Raw genomic sequence first — 26,167 nt, 5'->3', positions numbered from 1 at the left:
AAGCCTGTAAGAATGTTTAGTTTAACTCCCAAAACAATATGGGCATCTCTACTGACACACTACAGGTAAGAAAATAGAAAGCTATAGCACCACTTTACCACATATTAATTTTCCATTTAAAAAATATTTAACTTTGTAAATAAACTGCACATCTAGAAGTTAAATGTGCTTTTTTCTAGGAAAAGAACTAGACCTAGAACTTCACCTTTCTTAACCTATTTCCTCATAGATGGAATTGGGCTAATGCATGTTCTGACTGCCTTCTATGAGAGATGAGAACTAAGTAAGAAAATATGTATGAGAAAAAAAACTTAGTAAACTCTCAGACAAGGACTTAATGTCCCCATGGTGAGATGCAATCATTTTCATAATTTTATTCTACTGAAAATTTTTTTGATCTTCCACTAGCCATTTAGTGGTAACAGGCAATGTAAAATAATTGTCAGTCTGCTATGTGGGCAGGGTTGAGTGGTGGTTGGTTAAATGGAGACAATGGTGGAGGGAAGATGACAGTGGTGGTGGGATTTATGTTGGAATATTGAATGCGTGTAACAAATCACCATGAACAACTCTGTAAAGCACGGTGCTTAAATAAAGTCGGAACGGGGGAAGAAAATATGTATGAGTACGTAAATCTTAATGTACTGCATAAACATATTCTACTATCATTTATGTTGGCTTATGTACCACTAAAAACTAGTATTTAGCAGACTCACACCTTGAAAAAAAAAGAGTTGAGAAACAATACAAGTTCTTCCTTTTGGCGGGAAGGTTCCAAGTAGCCTGAGCTCAGAAGAGAAGGAGGTCAAGTCCTGGTGAAACTTGGTTTGACTGTGTGGGATGGACAATGCAGGGCTTGGGACCACCAGAGTCATCTGGCAGAGCACAAATGCCACTGGAGTCACTCACACGCAGCAGATTTGGAGAGCATACAGCACTGGGGTTGAACCTGAGGCCTCTACATGCAAAGCTTGTGTTCTCCAGACTTTTGTGTCCTTTTCCTGTGCCCCATTAGGTGTTTGGCTTGGTTTTGGGGTCACAATCAGCAGTTCTCAGGGGCTACTCCCATCTTGGTCCCTGGCATTGCTTCTGGTGGTGCTTGGGGATCCTGCAGTGCCAGGGATTGAAGTAGGGCTCCTGCATGCAAAGCCTGTGCTCCACTCCTTTGAACCACCCCCACAACCTGATTTTAACTTCCCAGTGGTTTGGTTTTCAAACAAAACTGCAGTATTACTCTAGTTTATGAATTATGAGGGATATAAAATTATTGGGGCAGGAAAATTATTGGTTACAGTGAGCCTGTAACCAATAATGTAATGATGCTTTTTAATAATGAAATTTGATCTAATTTCTTCATTAATGATTTAAACAAATGAAGGAAACAAAATATCTTGTTTCAAACCTTTTTTTTTTAAATTGGGTATTGGCGTCAACGAGTTATAGACCTTAATTGCCACCTTGGAAATCATTTTCAGAAATAACAACATAACGCCCCCAAAACTACTATAGTCACGCATAAAAAGGGCATTCAGATTACAATAATGTGAGTGAATATATAAAGTTATAAATAACTAGTTTTAACTCCAATTCAGTAAACTTAAACACAGAAATGCTACCTGTTCTTCACTACAATGTTTTCTTGCTCACTTTTTTCTCTGCCCTATTTCTCTTCCAAAGCCTTAATTTGACAGTAGTGAGCAATAAGACTTTGGGAAAGTTATTTGACAGTGCTAGACTTAATTGGAAAAACAGCAACAGTAATACCTATCCAACTATATATGTTGTGAAGTGAAGTGTGAAAGTGTAAGGGATTAAGTGAACTAAAGAACATATCACAGAGTACCTATAAAATACAGAAAAATATGCAAAATATAGTGCCTAACACAGAATAGATTGGTTTCTTATTCTTAAATCACTAACAAAGAAATTAGATCAAATTTCATTATTAAAAAGCATCATTACAGCAGAAGGCTCACTGTAAGGCTCACAATAATTTTCCTGCCCCAAGTGATGGTTTACATGTGTTCACTGTTTACTAAACCAGTATTTTTATAATATAATAAGTAAAACATACTATTACATAAAATACATTTAATTAGTATTATACAGTAAGTATTTCCTAATATATCCAGAGCTATCCTCTACATGGCTACAGAAACACAAAGAATTGGGGAACTAAGTAAATCCTATGCTGATGCCAAGGATGAAAGAACTGTGGGTTGAAAGAGTAAATGATTTTTCTAAAGCTATCATTCGGCTCACCAACAGCAGAGCCAAAGTAACGTTTTTACATGCCCTGATTCTATATGAAACACAATTTCTCCTGCTGCACTTTTATTCTTTCCTTACTCAAACTCGATCCTCCCTTAGTGTTCATTATCTAGAAGAATGATATCATTATCTCTCATCTATTCTCAAAAGCAACTTTCTTTAACTCTGATCTTACACTCACCTGCCTAACCCCCTACTATTTTCCACTCTTCTGCCCAACTGACTTTCCTAAATTGAAAATCTGAATTAGCTTACCTATCTCACTAAAACTCTCTTCTAGAAATCCTTGAATTTTCTGGCCCCAGTTATGACATTCTTCACAACCTGATCCTAATTTGCCACTCCAAACTAATCTCAATTTCCCATCACCTTCAGAAACTACACTTTAGTCACACCTAATTATACATAAGTCTTTGAATAAGCCTGTAAGAGCTGAGTTACATACATGCTATCTCCTGAGCCTGCTACACTCTTTCCTCCCTTGAGCCCTCCTCTCATTTTCTTTAACTTAGATTTTATCCTTAGGTCCTACTTCAGATTTCCATCAGGAAGTCTTATTTCATCTCCTCAAAATGAATTAGTAGTTCTTCCTATACACCTCCATGACGTCCTATATGTACTTCTATAAACGCACTTACCGTTTTGTACCATGAACACCCACTTATATATCTAAGTGTTTCCCAGTGCTGAAAGCTAGATATGTGAAGGCAACAACATAGATTAACAGTAACCCCACACTCGTCACTGCAGAACATTTTTCCATTGAATTTGACTTAAGATTATGTCTCCCAATAAGTTATCTTATCATTTTGTAACTTAACTGTCGTATTTTTGAAAGGATTCAACTCTTTACCTGTCTGATCTTCTGTTTATTTCAATTTGATTTCTAAAAGCTGCTATGTCTTCAAGACATCGAAGGGCAGAACATTAAACATTAAACAAGAGCTATTCTACTGGAGCAATTTAAGGAGAGGGCAAGAATCTGAAAATCACTAACTCTATATATAAAGCTGTATTTAGTTTCTACACCAATGTAAATTTGTTTATTTTGCATTCACAATCTGCCTTACCAATTGTTTTAAGTGGTTCTTTCCTATGAAAAAAACCTATCTTACATTAGATATCCTCTTAAATGTCAATCCAATTTCTAGATTGATGTACCTCCCATTTCGTACTGCAGAAAGATTGAGAAAACAGGTTTTGACATATAAAGCTTTGGTATACCCATTTGATATAGTTAACAGAGTTAGAGTCACCTTATAGACAAACTTTTATTCTAAGTGAGATATATCTATCATGTTTTGGTGAGCTTCTTACAGGGAAATTAGCTATTACAAGTTATTCAATGGAACAAATGCGCAACAACTCCCACCCCCTTCCTTGCTACTTCCTTTAAAAGAAAGAAAATTCAGCATTGGACTTACACAGTGAAAATATATGAAAAACCATAATGCCCCTCCACTGATCAATAATGGCTGGATTTTCCTGGTACTACCAAAGTTAATAAGCACAAAAGAACACCCACCACTATTTTGTTGCTTTTTGTTTTCTTAAGAAAAAAAAAACTGGAAATGACAAGATTGGTTTTTAGAGAAGAAAACAATTTTAGCAAAAATCATTCGCTTGCAAATGATTAAAACTGACCTTTTAAAGAACTCCTGAGGGCGAGCTATTTAAAAGACAATCTTTTGCAAATAAACTAGTAAGTTTTAGAATAAACCATTATATTTTTTAAAATTCTGTCTAATAATAAACTGTACTTTTATTATACTGTGATTTATTTCTACAGAAAGTTTGTTCTAAACAAGAACAGTTTCTATAGGAAATATGCTGGGTAACATATTTTCTAAAAAAGACTCTTCATTTCCAGTACAATGGAAGTCTGATTCCTTATAGTTCTGTCCATAGGTACTTGACCTGTACCACAACCTAGCTCCCACTATATTTGCAAAATGACTAGTATAAGAAGCAAAAGGACTAAGAGTAGCAAACATATGGCAAAACATCACTGGGAAACAATAGGCATACCTAAAAATGCTTACTGTAAGATAAATTCTTATTGATCAACAGACTGTAAAATATACACAGTGAGAGTCAAGATATGCAGATACAAAGTTTGAAGAGCTAAATCAGGTGGATTCTGTGGCCATAGCCTCATAACACAAAATTTTACCATAAATTGCTAAAACCATCACATGAAAACCCAGTCTATTGTACCATCACATGAAAACCCAGTTTATTGTAGAATTTTGTTTGTGATTTAACTAGAAGACACTGGGAACACTAGACACATTTCTAGTTAGACTAGAAATATTAACTATTTAGTAGCACTCTGAAGTCTAGTCAATAGCTAGCTGATACAGTTGTACAGTAAGAAAAGCATTTCTAGTAGCTAGTCTACATAATTTTTTTGTTGCTATTTTCAAGTCAACCTTATCTGCAAAGAAAGCAAGCTAATTCCTATAGCACAATGCACAGTGCAGTTGAATAGTTGTTCCACAACTTTATAAGAATATAGTATGTGTCTATATAAATTCAGTTTTATCCCTGAAAAGCATTAGTCTTGAACATTGCAGTGCTTGCTACAGTACTTAAAATTTACTAATAAATTGCAAAATGATACAGTTTAAAACTGAGCAAGGTAAAAAAAAAATGTTCACACACACAACCACTAAAAATTTTTTTTAACAGTAACATCTTACAAAGAAAGAGAGAGAGAAAGAAAGAAAGAAAGAAAGAAAGAAAGAAAGAAAGAAAGAAAGATCCAAACAAAACCTAAATAGCTGGATTAATGACTTCCCAAAGCATTTCATTTGTAGGCTGGAGAGAGAGAGAGAGAGAGAGAGAGAGAGAGAGAGAGGAGAGAGAGAGAGAGGAGAGAGAGAGAGAGAGAGTGTATATATAAAATGCATACTGAAATTATTTTACAGGGTTAGGCTGCCAATTTTACACAAAAATTCAGAGTTTCCCAAATGTCTTACTAACATCTTGAAATCTGATTTTTAGTAAGATTTTAAATTTAAAAGAACTATAACATCAAGATAAAAACAAACATTTCAAATGGAATATTCCAACAGTTTATTTAAAAACTGTATTATTTATATGTAATTGTATTCACTCAGAAATAATTCTAATTCCTCCCCATAATTTTTTGCCATATTTTTTGAGTAAAAAGCTTAAATGTTGATCCTAGTAACTTGACCTTAGTACTCCAAAATAAATGAAAAATGTTTTCTAAAAATACACGTCTGAAACCCATGATTGTGATTCCTTGAAGGTATTTCTAAGCGTGAGGGTCAAATTTGTCACTGAATCTGGTTTTCCCTATCAGCACACATTTAGTGTGCTGATACAACTGGGTTTCTGAAGTTCAAATCTAATTTCATGCTTTTGTTTAAGCATATGTAAATCTTTTAATTTGAAAGCAATTCTTAATAGATAAAATTAATATGTAAATGTAAACTGTAAATATAAAGTGCACAATTTGAAATAACTCGAGGCAGCAAGCTCTAGATTTCCATTAATATCTCTCCAACGATTAGAACATGTTTTTAATAAGGGCTTCGCCATGTCATCCTGTCAGCCTGTCTATATTGCATTAATACGCGAAAATGTGCTACCAGAAGAAGTGTGAAAGCACTATCTACATAGAACACAAAATTTTATGTAAGTACTTAGGATCACACAAAATGAACAGTCCAAATAGCAAGAGAAATATATGCTGTGGCCAGGGCTATACAGGCGCACACTTGCTTCTTTGAGAGCACTGTCAAGTACCGTGGGAAGCAAGGAAGTGCGCCTATACATACAGCACAGAAATTATATACCTGAGACACAATGGATCCATTTACGACTCTCTAATCAAAGCAAAACACCATATATTTACATTTACATTTACCACAGATGTCAAAGAAAAACTCAGTTTGCTTTTACCATCATTTGGCAAAAATCCAACCAAGAAAGAATTTGACTTTTATTGGACATTTTAATTTTTGTATGTAGATTATACATAGAACATTTTTAACATTTATTATTTTGCTTGTTTTGAAATACTAATTTAAGTAAGTGTTCATGCTTTCCTTATTTTGGCAGTCACATATCTGGAATGCATTTGGATACCCTGTATGCTTTATATCTTTTAAACAAAAGCAAATTTGTTATTATTTATTCACATTTTAAGCACATCTAATCCATGGGAGAAAAAAGCAAATCTGGACAAACCTAAAAAAATATCAGAATTAGTAAGATCGGCCAAAACCTGCTTGAACAGAAAAAAAAAGAAAAAAAAACAGATGGAATAACTGAAATTATATATTTTGAAAAATCCTAAACTGACGAGCTGCTGGCTTAGGGGGAAGCTCTATTGATATTAACTACCTTCATTAGGTAGTCAGCATCTTATTCATCTAAAGTTAGAATTAAACATTTATTGCAGTTGTCAATTTGGAAGGTATAAAATTCTTCTGTTGGGGTTTGTTATTTGGAGTGGGTGGTTGTGAGTACAGATGCAGCTAAGAAAATCAGTGAAATCTCCAGAATGAACAGCCTGGCACTTCAGTATCTCACTGAGCACCCAGGAAAGCAATACTATAGAAAGTAGGTAACCGTTTTTGATAGTTGTATTTTCTGTGTTATCTAGAGAAAAACAGATTCATCCATGCAAAATGAACTGTTGTAGAAGATACTGCTGCTAAAATGAAAGACTTTTCAAAAGGAAAAAGTGATTATTCCAGATGAAATGAGAAGCTCCAATGTCAACCTTACTTCCTGAATCAGCAAAAATCAAAGCTTTACTCAGAATAGAAAATTGGAGATTTTCTTTTAATTTACATATCTTTTTTTGCTGAGTATGTTTTAGCTGAAATATGAGAGAAGTTCTAAGAGACAGCACTTCTCATTTCCAACCACGCTTTTGCTATAGCATTATAAAACACCACTACTTGGAACTAAGAATGCTTCAATTTTACTAGCACTAATGTAGATGAATCAAGAGTTAAAGTCAGACACAGCTTTTATAGAATTTTTTACACAACTCATTAGTCAGACCAAATCTGTACCCAATAACCAGTTATCAAGTAAAATTTTTAGCTATCACTAGGAGATATTTAAAAAGCCAAAGGCATATTTATAGTAAAATTTCAAAGTCATCTTACTTGAATTAATTTAATAATATGTCTATCCTAACATCTTCCGTTCCTACTCCAACAGTTTCCCGTCCTTTAAAGATTGTAAACTATAGAATAGGTTTTCTCTTTTCCTTTGTAGAAACTTTTAAATAAATGTATTTGGTGATCATAAAAATATTCTTTGCCTTATTTTTCTTAAGTGACATAAGAGTAATTTTAAAAATTTCCTACTTACAGCCTTTTAAAAATCAGTATTTACTTTGCTTGGCATTTACACTGCATTTAAGTAAACTTTTCCCTTTAACCATTATTAACAGGCATAAATAAAATGTTATTAGTCTGCCTTTTAATACAACTAAGTATATCAGGTTAACATAGTCAAATTTAGGTAATTGGGTTAACTTGTATAAAAATAAAAATTTAAATATTTAAATTGCACATAAATCTTTAAAATATCAATTTAATATTCTTGGAAAACACTAAATATGTAACAATGTCAAGTAAAAGACACTAAATTTACTGTTGGAAAACAAATAGAACTTGAACTAGTTTTCAAAACACAAGTTCGTATAGAAAAAAATAATAGAATTGTTGAAGATTATGCCACAGTAGTTCTCTTCACAAGAGTCTCTTACACACAGGTACTTTTTGATGCAAATGTATACGACAAGACATATTAATGATCTTTAGGCCCCCAAACTTCACCAACAACTCTATCTTCAAATGATATAGAAATTATAACCCACTTACACTGATCATTATTCAAAAAAACTAGCTTTTAATATATTATTTTGCTAGTCATCTGGACAGTTTATATTTTAAGCAATTATTTAAATCAGTTCTGCGATCTTAAACCAGAACTGAAAACTTACCACTATGCATTGTGTTAAACACAATGTTGTTAATATATGCCTAACTCTACTAATACCCAAAGAAATTGCCATTAAATTGTCTTTAATGTCTACTGACCATATCTTTAATGGTTTCCATAGTAGTTTCCTTCTAATATTGATATTAAAAGGGGGAAATAAAAGTTTTTTTTAAAAAAACAACCTTACTTTTGAGGATTTATAAATAAATTGTGAATTGCATGTACTTTTAAAGCACAACACAATTATTAAGCAGGCTCTTTCCACTGTAGCTATATGATACAGAAAACCACTTTAAAGGGCTGCTACAAACTAATCGTTAAGTCTGCCTAGGACAAAATATAACTTTTTCAACACTCCAGAGTGGAGGATAACCATAATAACAAAGACAGTGCAGTGGTCTAGCCTTACAGCATCTATTTTTCATAGGCCTAGCTGAAATATATTTGCTGTATTCCAATGCAGAATACCATGTATTTAAAAACCCTCCCTTCTTGCCTTTGTTCAGCTATTTTGCTAGCAACCAAGGGCTTTCTTTAGGATCGGCCTAGTAAAAAGTCAAAGGACTAGAATATGAGGGTCATCAGGTCTACAAGGTAGATGAACAAACCACCAAAGCAACATCACACGGCAAAGAGGAAAGGCATTATAATAAGATCTAATTACAACAATAACAACAAAGTCTATGTAAAATAAGTCATAATTATGAAAAATAGTAAACATGGAGGACTGTCAAGAGTCACTAATTTCCCTTATAGGCATGGACGGTGTTCTCTGTAGTAAGAAATGAAACTCAGGACATTATATAATTATTTTCAAATTAGAATGATATAGGCCAGCAGCACAAAACAATCTATTAACTAAGAAATATGCCTAAAACTAAAGTGAGGATGTACTTTAGCTCTTTGGCTTTTCTAATATAATTTAATTTCTTCGAGCTCTCTGGAACACTGAATTCTCTGAATTGTACCATTTCTAGAGTTTAAAAGCAAAATTAACGACAAATATAAAGAATCTGACGTCTAAGAAGAAACAACCAGCATAAAAAAAAGAGCCAAACAATTCACTTACTATTCAATCTTATGAGAAAATAAAAATAATTTAAGAATATTTCTAAAAGGCAACTTTTTCCTTGCTTTTGTTTTCCCACTTATCACTTATTGTAATGGATTAAACTGCAGGCAGAAAGATGCTAGATATAGTGAAGAAGCTATTTCTTTTTTAAGTCTTCATTGCATTCATAATATTAATTGGCGCTTTCATATTCATTCTTATGCCAACATTGTAGTGGGGCAAATGGGATTTTGATGATTTGAAGCATATAGTGAAATGGCTGGAATGATCGATCAGGTGAAACACAGGCATCTGAATAATAGTAAAAAGGGAAGGGAAAATAGAGATTTGATTTTGGCAAAATAAAACCCAAAATCTTCCTTTAATAAGACCATTTTAAAAACAGGAGGATATCATGTAAATGGGAAATTTTTTTATTAAGCAGACAGTGCAAAGAGAAAATTATTACTAAGGTTTCTTCTTCCACTTTCCCTTCACAATTAAACACATGTGCAGAGAAAAAACAAATCACATAGTTAAAGTATACTTCTATAAAGGAAAGGAACATTATTTAGCAAGATACAACACAATCTAAAGGTTATATCCCAACAGGCATTATATATACAGAAACATTTCAGAGAAACAGAAGAACAGATAGGAAATAAAAAGTAGAATTCAAGAATATTTCAAATTAAAGAGCAAAACACTGACCTTTTATTTGGGAAGGAAGGGAGGACAACAAAAATAATTTTGCATTAGTATTAAAAGTTAGTGACATGGTAAGTCTGGTAAAGCAGAATAGGATCAATACTGACTTTTCAGAAAAGATGCTAAAAACAAGTTATTGCTCTTTCTTCAAGTTATTGCTCTTCCTTCTAATCTTAATCACAAAAGACCATGGTAAGAGTTTGATGCTGCTGCTTTATAATGATTGAGGCCATCAAAAAACAAAATAAACCCTGAAAACTAAATAGGTAAGGCTGTTTACATGTCAGTAATATAATCTCTAGACTCATAAGTATATTTGAGGAGCATAAAGGAGAAATGAAAGTTTATGTGCTATGCCAAAAATCAAAAATGGTGTAGGTGGGGCTGGAGAGATAGCACAGTGGGTAGGGCGTTTGCCTTGCACGAGGCCGACCCAGGTTCGATTCCCAGCATCCCATATGGTCCCCTGAGCACCACCAAGAGTAACTCCTGAGTGCAGAGCCAGGAGTAACCCCTGTGCATCATCAGGTGTGACCCAAAAAGCAAAATAAATAAATAAATAAATAAATAAAACCTTTGCTACTATTACTCTGACTTCTTAAAATCCATTTCTATAATCTGCAGCCACATTTCCTTTAAAAAAAATGGTGTAGGTGAGGGGTCATGAATACAGCCATTTCCTTCTAAGTGGGCCTTCTATGAGCCTGGGACACAGTATTAGGGTCAGGGGGACATGCTATGCACACAGAACCCCTGTTCTACTGTGGGTATCATCAGGTGTAATCCTGGAGAGCCCAGGACCCAAACAGCATTACATCCCAGGATCAAATCATCAAGTACCACTAGGAATGAGCACTGGTTGGGATGCCCATAAACAAGTAATTTATCTTTTCTATTATGTTGCAAATTACAACAGAATTTAAATATCCCATGATCCAGAGAGATAGTATAGGGGTTAAGGCACTTGCCTTGCATCCTGCTGATCCCAGCTATTACAGCTATAGTCCCTCAAGAACCAACAGAGGTCACTTCAGAGCACAAGAAAAGTCACAGAGCATGGTTGGATGTGGCCAAGAAACCAAAAATCAATTTTTAAGTAAACAAAATAATAATCAGATACTGAAAATATAGCAGGGTAAGGCATCTGTCTTGCATAGAGCCAATCCCATTTCAATTTGTGGCTCTGCATTTAGTTCTCCGAGCACTATCAAGAGTGGCTCTTGGGCACTCCCAACTCTTGAGTGACAGAGCCAGCAACCCAAGCACCACCTGGTGTGGTGTCAAAACCTCAAACATAAAGTATGCTATCGCAAATGCAAATCTTTCATGAAACCTGCCTTGATTTCCTGAGAAAATAATTGCGTACTTTATAAGGATCCTTTATCTTTTCTATAAGGTCAAAAGTTTTTTGAAGGCAGGAATTGTCTTAACTAATCTTTGTATCTACAATGATACCAAGATAGTAAAACTTTTTGCATTTTTTCAATGCATATAAAATTCCTGTACAATATTAACTTGGCCTTTGTATAAAGATACAAAATAGTGTGTAGCGCTTCTGCTCAGATATTCACACATTTTGGTTAAAGTGTAATACTGGAGTGATAGCACAGCGGTAGGGCATTTGCCTTGAGCGCAGCCAGCCCGGCCGAGCCAGGTTCTATTCCTCCGCCCCTCTCGGACAGCCTGGCAAGCTACCGAGAGTATTCAATATGCCAAACACAGTAACAAGAAGTCTCATAATGAAGACGTTACTGGGCCTGCTCGAGCAAATCGATGAACAACGGGAGGACATAAGTATGAAACAATACAACAACTTCAAAAAACAGCCTTTTCTGGTTGTTTTTCTTTGATTTGGGGGCCACTCCCCGCATGCTCGGGGCTCACTCCTAGCACTGTGCTCAAGGATCACTCCTGACAGTATGGGGAGGATAGACGGTGGTTATGGGGATCTAAGAGGCTTGGCTACATGCAAGTACCCCTGTACTATCTCTCCTGTCCCAAAACAGCTTTTAAAATGAATATAGTGGAAGGAAGTTAGGGTAAAAGAAGTAGAATATAGTGGAAAAACTAAACCTAGAACTCATGGACAAGATCTACCTATTCATGAAAAGTTAAGTCCTGCTAGAAAAACAGCGTGGAGTAATTCCCATTGGGACTTGTGAATGGAAAATAATACAGGTAAATGAAACATTTCTCACAGAAGTATTACCATGTGAAGTCAGAAGTATAATCTCATTCCAATGAGATAATTCAGTCAAAGCATGAAAACTCGGATGAAGAACATTCTGAAGAGCAAAAGCAAACCTGGAGCCTTTCTAAATGGATCTGTTGTTGTGTCTTCTTATTTAGAAACTACAGATTGGGTGACCAAAAAAAAAAAAAAAACCCAAAAACTGTTTTTAAGTTTTTTGGCCAGAAAAAAGACTGCTGTATGGCTTGACTAGTACTGGTTTTCTATTAGAAGGGCCTTTTGTGAGAGAATGTTCTTCAAGAAGGTAGGTGGAAGGAGCTGAAATAACAGCTGTAAAACAGTCCCTCAAGGCAACTTCTGGGAGATAGGCACCTCTCTTGAAGAAGTTCAAACTGAAGGCGGTTCACTGAAAGCATGTCTATGAAACAACCTCTAAGGAAAGAGATTATGAGACTCAGGAGATGAAGGGTATTTCTGAAGCAAAAATGTAACAACTGAAGTGGAACTGATAAATGATTTTTCAACTTAGCCTTGCATCCTTCCAAGGCAGATAAATTGAGTAGCCTGCACCATACCCACGCATGGGTCTTCCAGTATGAAGCTTACTGTATGCTTTGTGTAGGCATTAAAAATCCCACAGCTCTTAGATAAAAGGTAACGAGATAGTCTGTGAGCCTTGGTTAAAATGTTTTAAGATATAACCTGGTGTTCCTTGAATTGCATAAGCTCTGTGACTTGATTAGTTAACATGCTGAGAAAAATTGTCAAAAGATCACTTTAAAACTGCTTTGAAACCTAGTGTTCTATGTAAAAATTACTTTTAAAATTACAATTAACCTATGATAAGGTTAAATGATATGGCAGGTTAAATAGTATAGTAGACATTTCAATAAATGATAGCTAAAAGAACTGAAGTATTTCCATCCAGTAACCCTGACAGAGTTAAGTGTCAAATGTAAGGGTGGGAAAGAATCAAGTTTGTTTAAAAAAAGGACTATCTTACTAAAAAAAATATTGAATATATGATGTATGTACGACACTGCATCAGATGCTAGTTATATTAGGTTAAGGCCTCTTTAAAGTAACTAATTTATCTCAGTAATATCCATTCCTTTCTTTTGGTAATAAACGGTGTTTCAAACTGGACAGTAGTAAGTGACGATCCCTCCTCTCTACTACACATTTCCCTTCCGAGCCACATTAGAGGAGTGCATAATTCAAAACAACCTAGGTACTAGACCAGGGAAAATCCAAACTAAGTTGATGAAAGAAATTCAGAGAGATCATACCAGAAGTATCAGAAGAGGTACTGCCCAGACTGGTGAGTAAAGCTCGGTTGTAGAGCACTTGCTTGGCAGCATGAGATCCTGGGTTCAAACTCCAGCATTGTTTTTTGTTTTTTGTTTTGTTTTTGTGACAAAGCCACGTGGGTTCCGGGGCCGAGATCTCCAAGCCTACTCGGATTGGAGTCGAGCATCCTCCACCCAGATCCTCCAAATTCCAGTAGGTGGGGGTCACACCCACCAACTGGCCCCCTGGCGCCGTGTAATCCCATCAGTGGCCAAGACTCAGAGACTATAAAAACCAGCTCCCGGAACCCACGGACATCTTATTATGACATCTCATTCCTACTTTGACAAACTGGCAGGCTACCGAATGTAGCCTGCCCACACGGCAGAGTCTGGCAAACTCCCCGTGGCGCACCCAATATGCCAAATACCAGTAACAATGATAGGTCTCATTCTCCTAAAGAGCCTTGAATATAATCTCAGGGCTAGGATGAAGGAGACGTTACTGGGGCCTGCTCGAGGCAATCGACGAGTAACAGGATGATTTGTGATTTGTGATTGTTTTGTTTTTAAAGAAGAGGAGGGAGGGGCTGGAGCAAGAGCACAGTGGGTAGGGCGTTTGCCTTGCACGCAGCCAACCCGGGTTTGAATTCCCAGCATCCCATATGGTCCCCTGAGCACTGCCAGGGGTGATTCCTGAGTGCAGAGCCAGGAGTAGCCTCTGTGCATCGCTGGGTGTGACCCAAAAAGCAAAATTAATTAATTAATTAATTAAATAAAATAAAGAAGAGGAGGGAAGAAAAGTGACAAAGAAACATGTAGTTTAAAAAGACTGAAGGCCCTTGCCTTGCACACTGCCAACAGCTGTTCAATCCTCAGCAAAATATCTGGGCCTCCAGGTCCCACTAGAATGACCCTTGAGTGCAGAGTCAGGAATAAGCTCTGAACACCAACAGCTATGACTCAAAAACCAATACAATACAATACAATACAATACAATATAATAAATAGAAGTAAAACTACTGAAGGCCGCTTTTCTCCAGCTATAGCCAGACAATGAAACCAACACAGAGGAAAGGATAACTGAAAAGTGGTACAGGTAGTGCTAATGCTTCAGGTTCTAAAATTGGTTGTAGCTACATTTAATGTTTAGATTAATACTTATTATCCTAATACAACCAGGCAAATAAATCTCCTTTCCTCTCGTCTCCATCCTTCCCTTCCTTAACTGATTCGAGCAAGACTATTTAACCAATGAGTTAAAATTTCCTCATTGGTTAAAATAGGAAAATAAAACATTTACACATTTGAAATATCTGCCCACAAAATGCTTTCAAGAAAACAATGTACCTTTATTGTGATAAAATTATCTTAGCCAAATCATCCAAGCTTATACCAGGAAAAGGACAAACTGAAAGGTGAACCTCCTGATAAACATAGTATTATATAGTATTCCTGGTTGAAAAAAAAATACAACCCGACTACTCTTGACAAGCCCAAATTCAAGAACCGTGTACAAAGCAACACTTCTTAAGTACTATGTGAATGCTACTTCCAAATGTCAAAACAGGAAAACCAAAGAAAAACAAACTGTTCAGGTTAAAGGAGATTCAAGAGACAACTAAATAGAATGAATTATGATTTGAGGGAAGACAGATTTGGAAATCATGATTTGGAAATAGATTGTTAGAGAAGATATGACTGAGACAGTCTGTAAAATTTCAACTTGAATTCTATATAAGGTACTGGAATTTTATCAATGTTAAATATCTTCAAAATGATAACTAAATTGTGGCTATATAAGCCACTTGTGAAGTATAGTGTAAGAAAGATATTTTGAGGTTAAAGGGCACAAAGCCTACAAATTATTCTCAACTTTGCTCAGCATATTTAATAATTTTTGTGTAAGTTCCTTATTTTCTAAGTCAATTTTCATGTCAGTTCCCATTAAAAACAATTTTTTATCTTTCCAATATGTATGTGTCTTCCTTCAGTTCACTTTTCTGCTTTTCTAGAACAACTTCTAGATGAACAGAACTGTTAAAAGACAGTCTTGTCTTGTTCCCCAACTGTAGAGTGAAACCACTTACCCTTTAGTTATTACATTCTTAAAGAGGCCCCGGAGGCTGACAGAGCACCCTTGATATTCCTAGTTGCCCAACTGGTTTTTAATTTTGTTTTGTGGCCACACCCCATTGAGCTCAGGGAGGGCTCTTAGCTGTGCCCAGGGGACAGGACTCAAACCCAGAGCCTTATATGCTCTACCACTTAACCACATCTCTGGCCCCAAGTTGTTTTTGTTGTTTTAGTCTTACATGTTTGAATATTGCATAGCAAACAAAAAAAATGCCTGCTGCTTACTAAGATGAACATCTGGTTATACTCTGAGCATTCAAGTTTTATTTCTGAATATTTTGCCAAAGATTTTGTATCAGTTAGCAAAGGCTATCACATTTTCCAGCTGTGTGATGTGGTAACACAAGCTTTATGAATTGGAAAACAATAATTCTTCTATATTCCATAACTTTGTACGAATATTATTTATTCTTTAAGGTTTGACAATCTCATCAAAAGGTGTTTTATAAAACTGAGGTCTGAGGGGTATGGTGCGGCCAGCAGGTCAATCTGTACCTGTGAGGCGAGTGCATCAGCAGCCTGATGGCGCCTTCAGACTTCCAGATACCCCAAAATTGCTGCTGTGCCTTTGGTCAGACCCCAAAAACTTGGGGCAAAGTTTACCAAGAAAGTAAACAGCCAAAAGGTAGGTATGTGGGAAACACACCCACAAACCACCTCCGGCTCAGCTATATAATTGGAGGCACGGCCTCTCTGGTTCCTGATTGAACTGCTTAATGGCCATGATCCCAGAGACTCAGAAACAAATCTCGAAACCCAGCGGCTTTTGGCAGAAATGCGTCTGGTCCCTGCAGTAGGTTACCAGTGCTGGGCAAACCCAGGTGGGAATCGTGCCTTGGCCTGTTCCCCCGGTGGCCCAGTAGCCGCCATCCTTCAGAGGCCACTGGACAGTCAGGTTTGGGCCCCCAGTGACGAGACACGCAGGGGATGGGGTGGAGCCAGTCCTGTCCTCCCCACCCCAATGAGATCCCAAGTCATCGCCCACAAATGGCCTCTCTGGCTCCTGATCAAGCTGCTTAACAGTCATGATCCCAGAGACTCAGAAACAAATCTCGAAACCCAGCGGCTTTTAACAGAAATACGTCTGGACCATGCAGTAGGTTACTGTCGCCAGGCCACCCCAGGGGGAAAAGGGTGGTGTCCCTCTGCCTGCTTGCCCCTGGCGGCTCGGTGGCCATCATCCTCCAGAGGCCATTGGACAGTCAGGTTTGGGCCCACAGTGATGAGACATGCAGGGCCTCACAGGGATGGGGGGTGGAACCGGTCCTGTCCTCCCCACCCCAACGAGACCCCAAGTCATCACCCACGAACGACCTTTCTGGCTCCTGATCAAGCTGCTTAACGACCATGATCCCAGAGACTGAGGAGCAAATCTCAGAACCCAGCAGGTTTTGGCAGAAATCCCTCCAGATTTAAGTGTTAAAATTTCGGAATTTCAAAATCGCGCAGCCACTACTGCAGCCACGTGACATCATATATTATTCGTAACCAGCAATAGAAAACAAACTGTCTACTGTTGCCTTTTCAGCAGATCTGAGTGTGGGGGTAAAATCTCAAATAATAATGGTGGGTTTGGTGTCAAAATATTGAATGTGATCAAAGTAGAGAGAGAGTAATGTGGAAATCATGTGCTCCACAGGTGGGGGAGGGTGTGGAATGGGGGTATACTGAGGTTGTTGGGGGTGGAGAATGGGCACTGGTGAAGGTATGGGTGTTTCATTGTATGACTGAGACTTAGACCCGAAAGCTTTGTAACTGCTCTCACAGTGATTCAATAAATAAAATTATAAAAAATGAAAAAAAAAGTAAGGTGGAGTTCATGCACAATTCAATCAGCTAATCAGTGGCTGAATAAATAGCAGTACTCCTACATTAAAAAAAAATTAAAAAAAAAAACTGAGATCTGTTCGTGGGAAGGTTTCAGCTTGCTAATTCAAAAATTTCAACTCTGAAAGAGTTAATTGTGTTATTTATTTGGTAAGAAGCAGATCTCCTTACCAGTGACTGGGGGTCACGTGGGCTACCTCCTTGGTCCTAAACAGTCTATTTCTTAGACAGGCTTCCCTGTTTTACAAGAAATGTGTCGTTTTTGTTCTTGTGTTACTAAATTCATTGACTTAAGTTTGTAATATCCCCGTAGCATTTTAATATCTGTAGGATCTATGTGAACTTTTTTTTAGTTTCAATAAGTGCACTTTTTCTTTTGGACCACACCCAAAATTTCTGGCAAAATGTTTTTCAATTTTACTACTTTTTTAACCTCACTAATTGCCTTTATGGCTTTTCTTGTTTGTTGACTTTGCTTTCTTAATTCAAGTCGTTGACTATAGGTTAAGCTTTTTTTTCTTTTCCTTTGTTTTTGGGTCACACCTGGTAGAGGTAGGGCTTACTCCTACCTCTGTGCTCAGAGATCACTCCTGGCAGTGCTCAGCGGACCATATATGATACTTGGGACTGAACCCTATCAGTCAAGTGCAAGGCATGGGCCCACCTTCTCTTCTTCTTCCAATTTTTCTTTTTCACCTATTTTTTCTTTTGGAGCACACCCAGAGGTGCTTAAGGGTTACTCTGGGATCTGTTCTCAGGAAAAAACTCCAGGTGGGCTTGGGGGACCATATGGGATCAAACCTGGGTTGTTCATGTGCAAAGCAAGCACCTTACCTGCTATACTATCTCTCTAGAGCCTTTTTCTGAATAGAAAGTTTTTGTTTTGTTTCAGGGGCCATGTCCAGCAATGCTCAGGTGTTACTTCTGGCTCTAAGCTCGAGTTATTCCTAGTGGTATATGGGATGCCAGGAGTTGAACCCAGGTCAGCCACATGCAAGGCAAACTCCCTATCCATTGTACTATCTCTCTAGCCCCTTCTTCTGAATTCCTAATATGGAAATTAGGTAACTGATTTGTAATCTTTCTGTAATATATAAGCTATAGATGTTCATCCTAAGATTATGAGTGATGTCAACAAATAATGGAATAGGAAGTTCCAAGAGTTCATCCCTCCATAAAAGCAGCCAAAAGCTGACAGAAATGCCATAGCCAACTTTTTCAAAACTCTTGAATAAATCCCACTTTTGCAACCAGCAAGGGAATATTTATTGAAGAAAGGAAAAAAAGCTAAATTTTAGTAAAAGCACTGTACTATTCTGACTTACTAAGATGCCATTCCCAGTTCTCAGTTCAGTGACAGGCTTGTGAAACAACAGCCCACATTCTTGATACGGGTTACAAGTACCAGAGGGAGTAATATGAACCTTTCCTCAAAGAACTACATTTTTTTACTCTGACCTCTCTGGTGGTTTGACTTGACTTCACCTAACTCAACTTTCCCAGTTCTGAAATGAAGGAATGGCAAGTGGGAAAGGGCAGGGGGACAAACAGAGAGGCAGGAAGTTGGCAGAAAAATACTAAAACAGCAAATGTATTTTTAGCAACTGCCAGTGGACAAAAAATATTGTTTGCTAGTGGATCAAACAATACACAACCCAGGGCTGGTGGATATCACCAGCATTAGAGTATGTAACTCTGGGTTTAATTTCCAATGGGGGGGGGTGCTTGGGGGGGCTAGGGGGAAGGAAACAAAGAAGAGATATAAATTACCTGGCTGAATGTCAAAAATATGCCCACCAGACATAGAGTCCATCTAAAAAGACTACAAAAAGATATGTTTTTGGTAGTGGTGACAGAGGAGATTTCCAAGAATTTAAGGATATGTCAAATTACTGGCTGAAAATGAAGTTACCAGAATAGTAACAACTAACTTACACATAACAAAGAATATAGAAAATTGGTTCAGAAAAGTTACTACCAAGCAGTTAAGTACAATAAATACAAACAACAAACCCTGGCAAGAAGGTAAAGTCAAATTTTCTGAGTTGCCACACTAATATTTTAGATTGTCCCATTTCCAACAAAAACTTAAGGCATGCAGAGAAATAAGAAGGTATGAATTTGCAGAAAAAAAGAAATCTGAAAAGTCAGATCACTCAACACTTCAATACTGCACTATCTATAATGAGCAAAATAGCTATACTGAAGAAAATTACTCAGTGCCTCTTGGATATCTACCTCCTATAGAAGAACAAACAGAAAGTAATCCCTGTTTGTTCCTAAGGTTACTACCCAGCCACGACATTGTTCAGTACCACCACCTGCTCTGGAAATCAGTATTCTATTTTTTCATCAATTTGTTGACATGGATTGAACCCAATCTGAGGTACTATAAATAATATTATGAATGTCAATGTACAAATGTATTATTAAAGGTATTTAGTCCCTGTTGCCCTATTGCCTTTTGTCATGGAAAAAAAAAGGAGGGGAGAGAGAGAACAGCAGGTAAGTCATTTGTCTTGCATCTTGGATGCAGCTAACCCAGGCTCAATCCCTGGTATCTCATATGATCCTCTGAGCCCTACCAGGAGTGATCACTGAGTAGAAGATCAGGAGTAAGCCCTGAGTACCGCATAGTATGGTCTAAAACAAACAACAAAAAGTATCACTAAATATCACATATAAATACATGTGCCTATTTTATCACAATTTACCAATTTAACAAATTAAAATATTACTTCAATTTTTAATAATAAATGTTTTTTCATGCTTCTCGTTTGAGAATCACTAGTTTATATGTTTGGCTTCTTTTCAACTAGTGTTCCCATTCCTTATTGTTCCTAATGACTATTTTAAATACAAGAAATGTGTTTTTTTTTCTTTCTTTTTTTTTTTTTTAAGTTTTTGATCCATACCTGGCGAAGCACAGGGATTACTCCTGGCTCTGCATTCAGGAATTTCTCTTGGCAGTGCTCCATATGGGATACCGGGATCAAATCCCAGTCAGGCTCATACAAGACAACTGCCATACCATACTGTACTACCTCTCCAGTCCAAAAACAGTCCTTCCTGGAATTAAATTTTTCCCCCTTTTTATTTGAAAATTTGCTCTCAACTTTGTGTGTGATATTTAGTCATATACAAAAGTTTTTCATGTTTATGTAAATCCTAGAAGTTTCCTGAACAATCCAGTCATGTTGGTAACTGTGTTCCTAATGTGTATAGCTTATTTATAAACTTCCCTAAATAAACTTGTAAGATTATCACTATCGCTGTCACTGTCCTCTCGCTGTTCATCGATTTACTCGAGCGGGCCCAGTAACAATGTGAGACTTGTTACTGTGTTTGGCATATCAAATATGTCACGGGTATCTTGCCAGGCTGTCGGTGAGATATTCTCGGTAGCTTGCCGGGCTATCTGAGGGGGAGGGGAGGAATCAAACTCGGGTCGGCCATGTTGGCTGCGTGCAAGGCAAATGCCCTACCCACTGTGCTATCACTTCAGCCCAAGATTATTTATACAATCTGCAATATAAGATTATTTATATTTTAAGCACTTTGTAATAATTTTACTTATTATTAATAATCCAGTTAAGCTGTCTATAGTTTACTGTAGGATAAAACTGGTTTGTCCTTTCTCCTCCACCCTTACTCCTTTGCCGAAAGGAGCTCAGGTTTACCGAGTTACACTCATCACAGTGCTCCTGAGGCACTCCCATTCCTCTGTGTTTATCTTTAACTTCTCCTCTGTGCTCTGCTTCCCCTGTCTGTTAATCACCTATATCCCCAAATCAGACCCTGTGATTTGTAAGGTAAGATCCTTCTAAGGACTCCGGATTTTGTATCTATAAGTGAACTATTGCTTTTCTCCCTTATGTTCTTTGTACAGTTTACTTTAGAGCAATGTCCTTTTTGTATAAACACAGGAAGACAGTTAATGGTATGCTTTTGTAACCTGGGAGTTAATAGAATCCAAATAATATTTACTCCTGGGCATCCGTCATATTTCCTCGACCTAAGCCTTGGTTGCCCTTAGTTTTTACACACCTCAAGGAGTGTCAAGTCAACTGCCATAAAACTTATAATAAGAGCACAGTCATGAACAAATTCTCTCACAACCCAAATAGAAGTGACTGGACAAGGATGCTGATGGAGTCAGAAAGGACTAATCTGGCTTGAGGACTGCAGCCTGGGACATATAGTGAGATGTCCCCCAGAAGAGCCACACTTTAAGCTTAATATATCTCTTATTGTGTCCATACAAAATGACTAGAAAGATTATTAAGAAGTAAATTTAAGATGACCATTTAGATGTATGTAGACTAAGGACAGGAGAAAATACTCCCTTAGATTAAATTTCACCCTTGAGTGGATCTCCTAGCCCAATGAGATCTTTGTCTTTGAAGCTTCCCTGGAAGGAAGAAGGAGCTTTACATATGTTGATTGTGCGGGTACTTGCTACCCAGAACTCCTGCTGGGAATTGGGTCAATGACTAGGGCTGGAAGACCAGTGCAGGGAGAATAGCATGAGGAACATGAATGAAGGGCAGGGGGAAACTGTAATGGGGCGCTCAGTGAGACTGGAATAGGAGCATGAGGAGAATGGAATAAACGGCCAAAACGGGACTGGAATAAATGACAACTGATCACGAACCAGCCTGTCCCCCCTCTTCCCCCTTCTTTCGTCCAGCACCATTGGCCACCTGGGGCAGGAGAACCAGCTCCTGACCACCAAACGCATAGAGCACCCACATATTTACTGAACACAGTTTATTATCTTGTAGTGCATGTCACTACTTTTTAAATTTTTATTTTATTTTATTTATTTGCTTTTTGGGTCACACCAGTGATGCACAGGGTATTATTACTCCTGGCTTTGCACACAGGAATTAATCCTGGCAGAGCTCAGGAGACCATGTGGAATACTGAGATCGAACCCAGATCGGCCTCATGCAAGGCAAACACCCTACCTGATGTACTATTGCTCCAGCCCCTACTGTTTTTATTTTTAACTTCTTTACAGCGATCTCCACTTATTTTTCAAAAAAAAAAATTAAAATCATTGCATCATTATTTAATCAAGTCTTTAAAACTCATCCAAAGCTATTATAATTAACAGAGGATCTTAGGAGAGTTAGAATCCTGTTTTTAATTTTGTTCTGAGGGCATACCTGTGGTTTTTATGGGACTATGTGGTGCCAGGATGAGCCTGGGGTTCCTATGTGCAAAGCACTCACATTATTTCTCTAGTCTGAGAGATGAATCTTCATGCTAGAAGATCCTTCTTATCTACAATCAAGTATCCTTCTCCATTCGTCCAACTCTTCATTAACATCTCAGTCCCTTTTATAATATTCTTTACAGACTGTATACATTTCCTTAAGTTTTTTCTAGGGTTTTATTTACTTGCTTAGGTGTTGAAGATGATACATATTTGAAGAAATAAACTCACATCTGATTATTCTTTGATCAGTTATAAAACTGAATACATTGCCTACAAAGAACAAACTCAACATAATCATTAATCAGTAAATGAATGGCAAGCTATTGGCTTCATATTGATATGCCATACTCGCTTCCAAACCTTAAGATTATAATAAACCAAACTTTTTAAAAACCACTAACGTCATTTTAGGAGTCATGCTTCACTCTCTCTTCCATTCATTTCCTGTACTCAATGAATCAACAAATCCCATCTTTTTTTCTAGAGGTAATTCTGTTTTTCTCTCACCTCAATATAGCTGCTTATTATCATGCTCTCTAGTCACAGAAGCTATATTTTCAGGAACTGCACATTTACCAAATTGGCATACAATCTTTTTGTAAAGTTTCACATAATGGTTGGACTCCACTTCTATGGAAAAAGAGGCATAAAATGTACAATGATAATGCAATAAAATACAGTAGTTTAGAAATTGTTTTAAATCCTTGCTTTCTCTTTTTTTTCCTGGGGATTGGGGTTAAGTACATCAATCAAACCTTAACCAGAGCCCCAATCTAAAAAAACAAATGACAAGTATAACCATTCTCCCTTCTCCTGTACAATATAAATTTACTGTGGCTAGACTTACTTATGCAGGTAAGAAAAGAGACACCACAGCCAGGGAGACAGTACAGGATGGAAAGCACATACTTTTCATGTGCCTGACTAATTCCTGGCATCACCTGATCTCTCTGAGCATCCTGGGGTGGTCCTGAAGGCCTCTCCTTCCAGTAAAGCCAGGTATAGTCCACCATAATCCATGGCACAGCCTACATAGCACTTACATACCCTAAGAGCCTAGCATTGAACTGTCCAGCTCCTTTAGACAAAGACCATTAGGAATGACCCCAGGCCTCATTAAGCATACTTGGGAGGCCACCCTGGTAAAAAAAAAAAAATGAAGAAAGATAAGAGGCTGGAGAGATAGCACAGAACATAGAATACTTGCCTTGCACATGGCTGACCTGAGTTGGATCCCCTACCACATATGGTTCTCTAAGAACCACCAGGAGCGATCAATGAATGCAGAGCTAGGAGTAAGCCCTGAGTAAGCCCAGGTACAGCCCCCTATTATTTTTTTTTAAAGATGAGACATAGGGAAGTGGGGCTTATGCATAACGACATAAAAACTAGAGTCAGTATCACATTAAAATCTAGACTTCAATTCATGACTACATGTCACAACTACTAACCGAGGGTGTTGATATAGAATAAAGTAGGAAACTGAAGCCCTTTATTATTGATTATGACACCTGATAGGGCCATATTACAACTGTGATGGATTTGAGAGTTTAAGTCCACAGCAGTGGCCTTTTTTTTTTTTGCCTTCTCAAAAATATTTATACTTAGATCTTTTTGTTTTTGGACCACACCTACCGGTGCTCAGGGTTTACTCCTGGTACTGTGCTCAAGATCACTCCTGGTGGACTGTGGGGGACCATATCAAGTGTTGGGGATCAAACCTGGGTCAGCTGCCACTGTATTATTCATCTGGCCCCCTATACTTAGATCTTTACTCATCACCAATAGAAACATAACTCCAGAATAATTAATCCTCACAGTATTTTGTGATGATACTATAAAACCAAGATTAACAAGTCAATGGCCCTAAATATTTTCCTTCTCCATGTGACTTTTTACAGGTCATTAATAAACTATAGTAGCATAATCAATTAGAAAAAACTTATCCACAGTAGAATTACCTGAATCTAAAATATGACCCAGACAATATTCTACATTTTCTTTACTTAACTTGCATGCAAAAGTGTTTAAAATTGACCTGGAGCCAGAAACAATACAGTTGGTAGGGTGCTTATTCTGCACATGGCCAACCCAAGTTCAATCCCTGGGATCACATATAGTCACCAAAGCAATGCCAGGAATGATCTCTATGCAGAGAGCTAGGGGTACAATGTGAGCACAGCCAAGTAAGGCTCAAAAAATAGCCCTCAAGATAAAAATAGAATGTATTCACATATACAGAAGGCTAAGTAGCAGAGAGTACTGGAAACATTTAAAAATATCAATAATTGTGGCTAGAGCAATAGTATAGCAGGTAAGGCACTTGACTTGCAAATGGCTATGTTCAATCCCCTTGTGGTCTCCCAAGCCCTGTTAGGAGTGATACCAGAGCACAGAGACAAGAGTAAGTTCTGACCACCACAAGGTAAGGTCCCCAAACACACACACACACACACACACACACACACACACACACACACCAGCAATTGAGAACAATAACAAAGGATCATGAACCAAAAATTATTAATACTCCAGACTATTTTCAATGTGCTTTATTTTAATAATAATTACAAGATCATTTTATGAGCTTAAGGATAAGAACCACAGAGAACTTGCATTACATATGTTGCAAGAAATACCCATTTTAATTAAATGGGGGAGAGGGGAATTTCACAAGGCACCAAGATACTATAGTTCCTAACATAAAGTTATATAGTTAATGAATTATTGCTTGAGCTCCAAAAATACTGGGGAGATAAAGAACATGCCATAAAAACTCCTTTGTGAAATAACATACAGATTTCTAGTATTCTAGCTCACAACATATAGAAATGGTTTTAGAGAATACAGATCATGAAATAAAAGAAATTTCTCTAATATGCATAAAATATTTCTTTTCATAGATACTGTTTAAAAATCAGAAATCAGGGCGCCCCAGAAATAGTCCAGGAGGTAGGACACTTTCTTTGCAATCAGATTCGATCAACCCAGATTTGATCTTCTGCATCCCAGATGATCCCCCAAGCACTGCCAGAGTGATCTCCGAGCACAGGGCCAGGCATAAGTCCTGAGCACAGTCAGATATGGCCCCAAAACAAAACCAAATAGTAATTTAATGAAATAAAAATTAAAAGATCAACATTAAGAAAAACAGCTCTTACTCTAGGGCTTTAGCTAAATAAGACTTTCGTAGTTTTTATCATTTTATTTCCCTAATATAACTATAAGGTGGGTAATTATAGTAAGTAAAGAAACCCTGAAAAAGTAAATAATAATTATTAACATTAAGAATTTCAAAAGAATTCCACACAATATGCATTTTTAATACTTGCATCAATTTTTAGTCAGTATGACTATTTGATTTTCAAGCACAAAGGGCCCGCCAACAAAAAAAAATTTAAAGGATTTTTTAAAAATCACCATTCATAAGATAACACAAAAAATTAAATCTACGCCACAATTATAAGTAAAAA

General features: G+C 37.1%; 1 protein-coding gene across 2 annotated transcripts in view; it reads right to left on the bottom strand.

Annotated features, from left to right (window-relative positions):
- Window positions 1-26,167, bottom strand: part of ZCCHC7 (zinc finger CCHC-type containing 7) — a 206,421-nt gene that overhangs the window by 95,523 nt on the left and 84,731 nt on the right. The gene's annotated exons all lie outside the window — the stretch shown is intronic.

This window comes from Sorex fumeus, unplaced genomic scaffold (genome assembly GCF_029834395.1).
Source record: "Sorex fumeus unplaced genomic scaffold, SorFum_2.1 ptg000034l, whole genome shotgun sequence".
Lineage (NCBI taxonomy): Eukaryota > Metazoa > Chordata > Mammalia > Eulipotyphla > Soricidae > Sorex > Sorex fumeus.
Note: the sequence above shows the minus strand (reverse complement) of the source record. Positions and strands in the feature narration are given on the sequence as shown.